General features: G+C 44.7%; 1 pseudogene; it reads right to left on the bottom strand.

Moving 5' to 3' along the window:
* Positions 1-7,268: 7,268 nt before the first annotated feature.
* LOC120291813 lies at positions 7,269-9,799 on the bottom strand (annotated as a pseudogene).
* Between the last annotated feature and the right edge of the window lie 1,869 nt (positions 9,800-11,668).

Below are 11,668 nucleotides of genomic sequence, written 5' to 3'. Positions count from 1 at the left end.
GTCGACCACCGGATCGAGCTGGTACCCGATGCTCGACCACCGGCCATGGCTCCCTATCGCATGGCCCCGCCCGAGTTGGAGAGGCGAGGAAACAGCTCAAAGAGCTGTTGGATGCTGGATATGTTCGGCCATCCAAGGCCCCGTTCGGTGCCCCGGTCTTGTTCCAAAAGAAGCATGACGGATCCCTCCGTATGTGTATCGATTATCAGGCATTGAACAAGCTGACTGTCAAGAATAAGTACCCGATTCCCCTTATTGTTAACTTGTTCGATCAACTCGGAGAAGCCCGTTGGTTCTCCAAGCTCGACCTTCGATCGGGGTATTATCAAGTGCGGATCGCTGAGGGGGATGAGCCGAAGACAGCATGTGTGACCCGCTATGGATCATACGAGTTTCTTGTCATGCCATTCGGTTTGACCAATGCGCCGGCTACGTTCTGCACACTCATGAACAAGGTACTGCATCCGTTCCTTGATAGGTTCGTTGTAGTTTATCTTGATGATATAGTGATATATAGCTGGACGCTTGAGGAGCATGTTGAACATTTGAGTCGAGTTTTTCGGACCCTCCGAGAGAACGACTTGTATGTGAAACGTGAGAAATGTGCCTTTGCACAAAAAGAGATTTCGTTCCTTGGGCACATCGTTGGGGGCGGACGTGTGCGGATGGACATGGCCAATATCCGTGCCATTGTTGATTGGGAGCCTCCAACCAAGGTGATTGAGCTGAGATCCTTTCTTGGTCTCACGAACTACTACCGGCGCTTCATCCGGGAGTATTCGCGTCTCACCGTGCAACTCACAGATATGCTGAAGAAAGAAAGGCCGTGGGAGTGGACGGATCGGTGTCAAGAGACGTTCGAGCAGTTGAAGCGGACCATGATCAAAGAGCCGGTGCTTATGCTGCCCGACTACACCAAGCCATACGAGGTGGAAACCGATGCTTATGATTTTGCCATCGTGGTGTCTTGATGCAAGAAGGTCATCCGGTGGCCTTCGAATCCCAAAAGTTAAATGATGCCGAGTGACGATACATGGTCCAAGAGAAGGAGATAACCGCGGTGGTGCACTGCCTTCGCACCTGGAGGCACTATATCTTGGGGTCTCGGTTCGTCGTGAGGACCGATAATGTGGCTACGAGCTACTTCCAAACCTAGAAGAAGCTCAGCCCGAAACAAGCTCGGTGGCAAGACTTCCTGGCCGAGTTCGATTATGTGCTGGAGTATAAGCCCGGAAAGTCCAATTCCGTGGCCGACGCCTTAAGCAGGAAGTTCGAATTGGCCAACATGGTGAGCAGGCCCGATTGCCCGTGGGTTGATCGTATTAAGGAGGGGCTAAAGCATGATCAAAGAGCCCAAGCCCTCCTTCAATACGCCCAAAAGGGCTTGACGAGGATATTTTGGCTTGAGGATGACCTCCTCTACACCAAAGGACGGCAACTCTATGTATCGCTCCATGGGAAGCTTCGAAAGTAAGTCCTAAAAGAGTGCCACGACTCCAAATGGGCGGGACATCCGGGAATCCACCGCACCATGGCGCTTGTGGAAGATCAATACTTCTGGCCGCATATGCGGGATGATGTGGAGACATACGTGCGGACGTGCCTTGTCTGCCAACAAGACAAGATTGAGCAACGGCCTCCCGCAGGGCTCCTTGAACCGTTGCCCATCCCGGAACGTCCATGGGAGAGCGTCTCCCTGGACTTTATCGTGAATTTGCCCAAGTCTGAAGGGTGTCGGGCTCTCATGGTTGTGGTAGATCGCCTCTCCAAATATGTGACGTTCATGCCAACCACAATGGAATGCCCAGCCGAGGAAGCTGCCAAGCTATTCCTCAAGCACGTCGTCAAATATTGGGGCGTTCCATGCACGATCGTGAGCGATCGCAACCCTCGGTTCACCGGACGGCTTTGGACCGAGCTCTTCAAGTTGCTGGGGACGAGTCTCAATCTTTCCACCAGCATGCATCTGCAGACCGACGGACAAACCGAGTGAGTGAATGGATTGCTGGAGATCTACCTTCGGCACTATGTGAGCAATACGCAAGCGAACTAGGCACGGCTGATTGACGTGGCCCAATTCTCTTACAACTTGCAGCGGAGCGAGTCCACGAGTCAAAACCCGTTCGAAATCATGACCAGGCAGCAGCCGCTCACGCCAAGCGCAATCGCTTCGGGATATCGAGGAAGTAGCCTGGCCGCATACAAACTCGCTAAGGAATGGGGTGAGCACATGGACTTGGCCCGGGCGTGTCTGGATAGGGCCGCGAAACGCACGAAGAAATGGGCTGACAGAAAGCGACGGCATGTGGAGTTTCAGGTCGAGGACTTGGTGCTAGTCAAGTTGCACCTCGTCCTTCGGTACAGAAACGTGAACAAAGGGCTGATCCGTCGCTATGAAGGCCCTTTTCGAGTGATACAACGGATCGGGAAGGTGGCGTACAAGCTGGACATACCGTCCAAGTTCAGGCTCCACCTCGTGTTCCATGTGAGCATGTTAAAACCGTTTCATGTGGATGAGGATGATCCGGATCGGGGCACATCGCAGCGAGCGCCCCTTGGGGTGAAGACCTCCTATGATCGGGATGTTGAGTGTATCATGGCGGATCGAACCATACGGAAGAAATATCGGGCACCAAGGAAGGAGTACCTCATCCAGTGGAGAGGCCTTCCTGAGAGTGAAGCAAGCTGGGAACCCTCCGAGGCTCTGTGGGAATTCAAGGGGCACATCGAAGCCTTCCATGCCACGGACGTGACGAGGGCGTCGCCAGATTAGGTGGGGGAGAATGACATGGCCCACGGACAAGCATGATCCAAGATCGTCCGTGAGGGACCGTGTCACGTACAAAGGGCTGCCCGGAAGCAGCCCACGAACGACCCATGAGCAGAACGAGCGGAAGGCCCATGCGCAGCCCGTGGGCGACCCCTGAGCGATGCATGAGCAGCCCGTGACGGTTCAGCCGGTCGCGTGTCAGACCGACCTGCAACCCTGATCTTGCTTCTGACGCACGCCCATGATCTGCCCAAGGCCTGACGAGCGCGACCCATGGACTTCCCGCCTGCCGGGTGCAGACCATCGAGTAGCCTTCGAGTAGTCTGTAATGATTATACGGATTCAAAATGGACCGTTGGATCGGAGGGACGATCCATGGCCGAGAAGCGACCCACTCTTGTATAAATAGGGATCCCTCTCCCACCTTGTAACCAGTTCGTTCACAAGCAATATACACTCTCTTTGCCCATTCGGTTCTTGTGTTCGAGCGTGTGTGTGTGTAAGGCTGACTTGGGATCACCGATCCTAAGGCCACGCGGTGTTTGATCGATCGAAATAGATCGACCCGTGACAACTAGCCACCTACCTCTTTCCCTTTTACCGCTTCTGCCGTCTTCATTTCTTGCTCCCTCAAACACTCTCTCTCTGTTCAATTCACTCACGCCCCACGCCTTTGTCCCTCTCTTTCATTTCTCTCCACCTCACGCCCAACATCTGCCGCCACCAACCTGCTTCTCCACTTTCGTTTTTTTTCCTCTTCCCGACCTTTCACCCACGAAGCCAGCAATCAATTTCCGTCGGTTGGTTTGTTGACTCCGCAACTTTCAACGCCAACGAAGCCGAATTCCGCCAATCTTCTTCTTCTGCCACGAAGACCCCTCCATCTTGCAGCCACGCTAGCCCCACGCGTCTTGGATTCAGCAAGTTTGAGTCAACAAACCAGTGAAACTCTCCCACCGTTGACCCTGGCGGTGTCTTCGTCCACCAGCAGCTGCTGCCCCCATCGTGCAACTCATCCATCGAAGCAGCTGATCGGCAGAAGCCACGGCACCTCCAGCGAAGACCACCTGTCCACAATAAGCCCCCGTTGAAGTCCACCCCTTTGTTCGTGTCGCACGTAATAGCGGCCTCTTTTCTCGACCGCTTCAACCCATCTTCACTGCAAGTTTGGCCTAGTAGTCCAGCCTTTTGAGGCCACGCAACTTTCTCCGGCTCAACGTCAAGCCCAGTTCAGCTTCAATCTTCAGCAGCCCACTTCGCAAGCCCAGTTCGCAATTTCAGCTTTTGATCCGGCCCACTTGAGGCCACGAAGCAAACCCAAGCCCGAGACCAAGCCCGGCAATCGCTGTGGGCTTACAAAGCCTTTGGGCCCGGTCCAAGCCTGTCGATGTCATCACAAGCTCAAGTTCGGCCGCTGTTGCGCTGCCGTCGCAGTGATCCGGTCTCCGCTTTTGATCAGGTGAGTTTTGCTCACTAATCCCTTCTTAGTTTGCTAATGATGTTTAGGGGTTGATTAGATTTAATTAAGTGCAATTAGGTGGTTAGATTAGATTAAAATAATTAAATTATGAATTTACCTATGTATGTTAGGAGAATGGTTAGTGTAATTAGCAAGTAGACAAGTCATGGTGATTATTGAATGAGTCTCGGTAATTTTCCGGGCCCATCTTAGCTTTCTATTAGGCATTACAGGCCTAAGTTAGATTTATTGTATTTATTTAATAATTTTCGAAATTATTTATTTACTTATTTATTTTCTGGAAATTAGGCAAGGATAGTCGACGACCAAAATTTTATGCTGATCATCGTGGTGCATTCTGTTCATTTATTTGAGTGTTAAATTGTACTCAATTGATCTAACTCTGTTTTTAGGATTTTATTCCTAAATTAATCAATTTTGGTAATTGATTGGAAATTAACCGAGCGTTGGTTTACAACACCAAAAATATTTTGGTGGACCATATAAAATGGTGGGAATGGTGGGAGTAAAAGTATGATATTTTGGCTAAGGCCAACCGTAAAATCACACAGGCTATTTTATCAGGTATGATAAAGATGATGAAAATGGTATACTATCTTGGCCTGGAGGCCCTAATCTATCAGCTTTGGGCAAGCAATTTATTATTAGCTTTGGACAAGCATATATATATATATATATATATATATATATATATATATATATATATACAATATACTATATTATCAGCTTCGGGCGAGCTAAACTATCTATGTTTTCAGCTTTGGGCGAGCAGTCCTAGACTATGGTCGGACTCCATAGATAGTATTGAATGTACCGACCACGAAATGGTCATGATGACATATAATCGACTAGATCGATTGATCCTCTGATTGGATGTAGTGTGATGTCTGTCAGTATTATGAATTGAACTAACTTGCAGGAAATGACTGAGGCCAAGGTAAGTCATTTGACTCGTGTCGTGCTTAGGCAGCCTAAGGTGTATTGGTTTACTAATCGGGTCTTAAGGGGTAAAACTTGCTGAGACGTAGTCTCATCCGGTTGTGGGACAACGTTTCACGTCTCTAGATGGCAGAACCTGAAGAGGAGTACCTGGAGGAGAACCTCAAGGATGATTCAGAGTAGGATCCTGATGAGGATTGAGACTCCACTCCTGTCTGATGACTTTTGCTGTTGAACCTATTTGAGTAGAACTTAACCTTTTAGTATGGCTTGTATATAGGTATATATATGGCTGAGTTGTATATATATATATAAGTATGCTGGTTTTCAGGTTTCAGTTTTTAGTCCTACTTTTTTATCCCATTGCTTTATTATCTAGGGATTATTATATGCTTTCGCATGCATATTAAAATGAAAGGGGTTGGCGATGCGTCCTGGGACGTCGCTATTAATTGACCAAGGTGAGGGATGGGTGCATACCCGAGGATTGGGACGTGACATAGGCTTTCTCTTGCAGTCTCCTCAAGTGAAAGATATCGAGTTTTCGCTGCACTTCTAATAGTCGTTGAAGCTTGTATGCTGATATTTTGAGGGAAAAAGTTTAGGGGGGTCCATTAAGAAAGTACAAAGTAGACCTTCCACATAAAGCCTTTAAGTAACCATAAGTGCAATAATTCTTCAAAAATTCACTAAATGGGAGGATTTTCAATAGGCAAGTGTAATGTTGTATTACTCTTTCAAAAATAGGAAAAAAAGAAGAAGTAATGCATAACTTCTATTTTGTTGGGTCACACTTGCCTAACTTTTTTTTTTTTTTTTTTTGCGCTGGGAGAGGGGAAGGGGGGTTTCAAATTTGCATGGCAATACTTATTTTGGGCCTAAAGTTTGAAGGTCACTTGTGACAAATAGGCTCTTGCCATTATGGGCCACAATCGACATGAAGATGTTAGTTATATATATATGAACAATGATCCTTTTTGAATTTGAAAATTAGTGAAAGTACAAAGTGTCAGTATAGCTATAGAAATATCGCGCCAGTTTTTTTCTTCCCGAAAGATCGTGCTGATATAACCACAAGTCCAATATTTATTGAAAATTCACTAAATGAAAGGAGAGTCCAGGAAAAAAAAGGTCATCACAGTTAAAATCTATGTAGTCTAGATATGTATAGATATCATAATGCGTACTTACTGAATAGAATAAGGACATATTTTTATGACTAGATTCACTGTTCAGATACTATACATTGATAAGCCCTCGTGTTCATTAAGTTTTGTTGCATGAACTAGTACCGCATTTCCCCAAGCAACTAATAATTTGAGTCAAGCCCGTGGTGAATAACTTGGCTCTGCTGAATGAAAAGCATCTGTCTTTCGTCTATACTGTCTGAGATTAGACAACAAGCAGTTTCAATGGCATTCATTACATGAGAAAGAGTGAGAGGGAAGATATTGTAATCTAGAAGTATCGAATTCAACTAGTCAAGGATTAAAGTCTAGTATCTACGGTTCTTGAGGTATCTACGTCTCTTAATTTACATTGGTACGCTCGACGTTTATTGTTATCTCGGGGCACCCTTCGACTACATGATTAGGAAGTCCTTGCCCTGCAGATGGTGCCCCCTGCTCATTGATTAAGACAACGTCAATTTTGCTGGAGTCGCTTGACAGACGCGGGGGGAAGTTGGTATGTTCTATAATTTCAACAGCTGCAATCTCATTGGCACCATCTTCCATATTTCTATCTCTAAATCTAGCTTTCCTAAAAGTATGGGAGTTGAGGTCTCTTTGATGAAATCTTCTTCCCAATGCAACAATTCTCTCCCGCATTGTACCTGAGGAACTTGTAACGACATGCCAATTTCTTTTGAAGAACCTGACCATGAAAATGAGGAGAGCTAAAACAGCAGCAGCTCCAGCAATCAAGAATAGGCCCCGGAAACTATCAAGACTCAAGCTGCTAGAAGAAATTGAGTTAGTCGAATTAAGGCAGCTGGTTTTTGATGTAAGCCACCTGTTTTCGATTTCCGGCATTTCAGGCCCTTCAGTTACGTTGAGGATTGCTTTGAAATATCCGACACTAGCGGAGACCCTTTAGGAAAACCTGTAAACCAAAAGAAGCATTACATAAGATTTTGATCAAAGAAATAGTGAATAATTCTAGCAATTGAAAGATTTGAGAGATTGAGGACTTACAAAGCCAAATCCAGCAGTTTTAAAGGTCGGGATCATAGTATATTTGTTGCAATATAGTTTAATGTAGGGGACTTCATCGAATGCTGCTGCAATCCCCCCCTTTGCACTTCCATTGGAAAGAAGCGCATCACATTCTTTGGAAGACTGATAAGATATAAGTCTAGAATCATCAAACTTCATTTGCTTTAGCATTTCGAGAACAAAAGAGCCATCCTGGTATCCCACTTTTTCTCCACTCTTTAGGAGCTGATCCACATCAGCTATAGTTGGTTGAAGATTTTGCACCACCAAAAGAGAGCTCAAACTTGCAGTATAACTTTGCGTTAGTATAAGTACCACAAAAACCCACACTATCACAACAAATGTTGCTAGATTGCTTGATACACTCTCCCCTGCAATCCAAATTAAGGGGAGCACGTAAGTTATCTAAGAACAATATGTATATCGTAAAGTTCAATTGATCTATAAAACTGAAGGGTGATTACTCTGTGCAAAGACCATGGTTGAAAACGAGAACCAGAAGCTCGTGCCAACTTGGTGTGCTGCTGACCCCTGAAATCTTCGTTGATTTGATGTTCGAGAATCCACACGACCAATGCCATAAACACAAAGAAGCATCCGGTTGTTAGCCAAAGGTCCCAGGTGAGGGGCTTCAAGAAACCCAAGCATTCTTGCTCTTGTTGTCCTTGTATGGCACGAGCATCGAAACACCGGATTGGGTGTATGGTAAGGTGAATTCTACGTACGATGATCTGTTCGCAATGATCGTTGTATCCCCCACCACTGCATCATAGTTCTGTTACAACATAAGGAAGGCAGATATTTTCTTTATCAACCCCATGATAGCATAGTTAGTTTCAACATCTAAAAAAGGGAAATCAAGCACTCACAATGAGTTATCTTACCTGGTTATATACTTGATCAATCATGTCATCATAACTGCCATTGCTACTTCCATTTGGCAAGGCAAATGGAATAAGTTCATAAACCACATCATAAGGCAATTTTTTTATCACGGCTCGAAAGATGTCAATACAGTATCCAGTAACGCTGTATGTGTTTGTGCTAGGTACATGAGTCACCGTCACGAATTGTTTGAAACCATTCTTTACGGGAACTAAGATTTTAACTTCTTCCCACTCGTTGGAATCTCCCATCCCCTAGGAAAAGAGGTCGAATCTCCTGGCCATATTATTGATCCGAGATTACTCTTCGAAGTGGAATATTTGCCTATGTTGGATGAATTCAAATCTCTTAGTAGCCCATTTTCTTGCGTCCAAAACCCAATCCGTCTTGCTGCATTTCCGTTGATATTAACAATCTGGAATGCTAACGACTCTAGCTGCCCATTGACGAGGCTAAAATTTCCAGTGAGGCCTGCGAATGTCGTGTCGGCTAGTTTTTGGAGAAGTTTCTGACCATTTTGAGAGACCCCAATAGTGTCAAGATCCGTCGCATTTGTCGAAGCATTTAACGCTTGGAAGGTAAAATTTACAGCACCCATTTCCTCGATAGCCATTGCCAGAGCCCAAGCAGCGTCATAAGCCCAGTATCCGAAAATGTTCAACTTAGGATTAAGGACGGATGGGTTGTCTTTTTTGGAATTTCACCTTCCATCGTACCGTAAAGTTGTCTAGGTTTTGCGTGTCCGGGACATAAGTCTTGATGCCCAGCACTCCTTGCATCGAACCGGTGACAACAGACGAATCCATCGAATTCAATCGGTCAGTAATTCCATTAGTCAAGATCCACACATAACCTTCGCTCATCATTCCTATCTCTTTTGCTTTGGCAAATAGTCGAGAACCAAGGATAGTTGACATGTGCACGATGAAGACCCTCGTTTGCATCGTCTTTAACTTGTAGAGTTCTCGTAGGATTTGATCGTCCGTGGCCGAAGGAGGTATGAGGCTCTATAGGACACTCGCGTGTCGACTTCTTCCAAAGCATCAGTAAGAGAAGGTATGACGCCTTCTCCGAACTCGTTCTCCACATATATGAGGACAGCTTTTTCCAGCCAAAGGCTTGCTTGACCGCGCTTATGGCATTCACTTGGGACGAGTCATTTTGTGCGGCTCGAATGAAGCATGGACTCCGAATCGAACTGAGGGACGGACTAGTAGCGGAAAAAGAGATGATGGGCACATGAGATTTGTTTCCAAGGTCAATGATGAAGTCTGCTTGTACTGAACCTTGAGGGCCTATTATGGCTTGGACTTGCTTATTCTTTATCAAATCAAGTGCTGCAAAGGTGAACCAGAAAGACGGTGAAACAAAAACAGGGCAGACAATACTTGATGCAAGATTATAGAAATAGAATGTTTCAGATAAAGAAGAATAGGAGTTTGAAGTTGGAATATAATTATTTACCTGATTGAAGGCATTCAATTGTTGCCTTTGACATCCTTTGGCATATTAAATAGCATACCAATCAGAAACTACTTTTTTGGGTAAAGATCAGAAACTACTTCTTTCATATAAGTAAATTTAGAAAAGAAATAAGAGTGGATAAATTGGCCCAGACACGATCAAGTCGATTCTTCTTTATCATTAAGTTGACTTCTTTATCACATGGCTTCAGAAAATTCCACTCCAGCATTCAAGCCCCATTTTTTAAATGTATGGATTTCGTGAGAGCACACCTATGTGACATTATAGTATATATCAAGCCCCTCAACGTCCATATTAAACTACTTTCTTGCATTAACAATTATTTGATGGAACATGGAACTTTAGTTGGTTTACCTCACCATTAATCCCACACAACTTCCATGAAAATAATTAATCACTAGCTCGGCTCGACCAAACTCGATAACCATGATTTTTGGCTAAACTAAATAAAAATCAGAAAATCAATAATATTATTTTTGACACCTAATTTTTGCTCAAATTATTGCATATAAATTATCTAGGTATTTAAATGGAAGATATTTTTCCTTAAAAAAAAAATTAAAAATTAATTAATTATAAAATTATAAAAAAAAAAAGAAAAAAATTTGGGGCCAATGATCTAAATGTGACTAACCAAGCCCAAGAGGTCAAACTGAATCAAAACGGCAATTTGGGGCCAAAATGCAATTTTCAAAAGTTGAGGGACCAATTCGCAAATTTTTGTAAAGTTTCACCCGAGCCCTTAAATCATCATCTGGGCCTCCAATTGAGTTGAAATCGAATTTGAGCCGGGTCGAATCTATCAAATTGGCCAAAATGACCAAACTTGCATTAAATTGGGTATTTTCGGATAAGAAGATGGCCAACTTTGAGGGATCTTTTTGCAAACTTGGGTGGAAAAATCACAACCTGATCAAGTTCTTAAACTACTATATATGAGCTTGCTAATTGATAAAAAATATCAGCCAAATTCGTGGATTAAAGCGCCTAAACCAGCTGACAAACCCCAGTCCACGAGTTGGTTTGAAGTCAGAGTTGTTGAGTGGGCAACTTGGTGGCCCCACCATATCCTCCGTAGCTCTCCAACCGGCCTGATCTTTGCACGTGATGGAAGACCGTAATGAGTAGTGCAAGTGGACGGAAATTTGTCAGGGATAAGCTGTTGGAAGCACGGGAAAGTCGCAGCAAAATCGGCACACTCAACATCTGCAAAATGGGAAAATCTTGACTAAGTCAGAAAGTTGTTGGACTGCTTAGTTGGTAGGCCTGGCAGGAGGACAAAAAGCCGGTCAGGAGAGATCGTTGAATGCAGGAGAGAAGATCTATGAAGCATGCTCTTTCGAGAAAGGGAGAAAGAAGACGAGAGAGAGAGGAGAGAGCTCGGAATCGTCCCCAAAGACGCCCTCAGAAGCAACTCCAGAAGAGCAAACCCAGAAATTCCAGATCAACCTTCTGAGAGAAAATGGAGATTTTCGCAAACTTGCAGCCAAAATTAGCCAAAACCTTAAACTAGGGAGTGAAACTTCACCAAATATATTTCCATCCATAGGTCGCACGCCCAAAATGAAGATCGGGAAGGCCTCCTAAAGCCCCCCGAAAATAGTGCCCTCCTGGCAGGCCAAGAAAGTCCGAAATTTTTTTCACTTTCAGCTCGAAGGAACCAGTTTCCACGTGCTTCCAGAGGAAAATTTCGTGGTTTCCTTGGCCAAGAGTCACTTGGAAAAGGAACTAGGAAGCAAGGTAATAATCCTAGATGTATTTTTGTTCGATTTTGAACATGTCTTGATCATGAAAATCGAGAAGGAAACTAGCCCGAAGAACTGATTTCTGAAGCTAAAATTTTCTAAGTGTTTAAAACCTCTTCAATGCCCCTACATGTTTGACTTGTTACTC

This window comes from Eucalyptus grandis, chromosome 3, assembly GCF_016545825.1.
Source record: "Eucalyptus grandis isolate ANBG69807.140 chromosome 3, ASM1654582v1, whole genome shotgun sequence".
In the NCBI taxonomy this organism is placed as follows: Eukaryota; Viridiplantae; Streptophyta; class Magnoliopsida; order Myrtales; family Myrtaceae; genus Eucalyptus; species Eucalyptus grandis.
Note: the sequence above shows the minus strand (reverse complement) of the source record. Positions and strands in the feature narration are given on the sequence as shown.